Source organism: Poecilia formosa, unplaced genomic scaffold (genome assembly GCF_000485575.1).
Source record: "Poecilia formosa unplaced genomic scaffold, Poecilia_formosa-5.1.2 Scaffold715, whole genome shotgun sequence".
Taxonomy (NCBI): Eukaryota; Metazoa; Chordata; class Actinopteri; order Cyprinodontiformes; family Poeciliidae; genus Poecilia; species Poecilia formosa.
In genome coordinates this window covers 9,112-9,566 of record NW_006800654.1, presented here as the reverse complement: position 1 = coordinate 9,566, position 455 = coordinate 9,112, and positions in this window count along the sequence as shown.

Here is a 455-nt window from a genome sequence, read left to right as displayed (position 1 = left end):
CAGAATTCCCAGGTTTTTGTTTGTCCACCCGTCTCTTGATGATTGACCACAAGTTTTCAATGGGATTAAGATCTGGGGAGTTTCCAGGCCATGGACCCAAAATCTCTCTGTTTTGTTCCCTGAGCCAGTTAGTTATCACCTTTGCTTTATGGCAAGGTGCTCCATCGTGCTGGAAAAGGCATTGCTCATCACCAAACTGCTCTTGGACGGTTGGGAGAAGTTGCTCTCGGAGGACATTCTGGTACTTTATTCATGGCTGTGTTTTTAGGCCAGACTGAGAGAGAGCCGACTCCCTTGGCTGAGAAGCAACCTCACACATGAATGGTTTCAGGGTGCTCTACAGTTGGCATGAGACAAGACTGGTGGCAGCGCTCACCTCGTCTTCTCCGAACAAGCTGGTTTCCAGATGTCCCCAACAATCGGAAAGGGGATTCATCAGAGAAAATGACTTTACC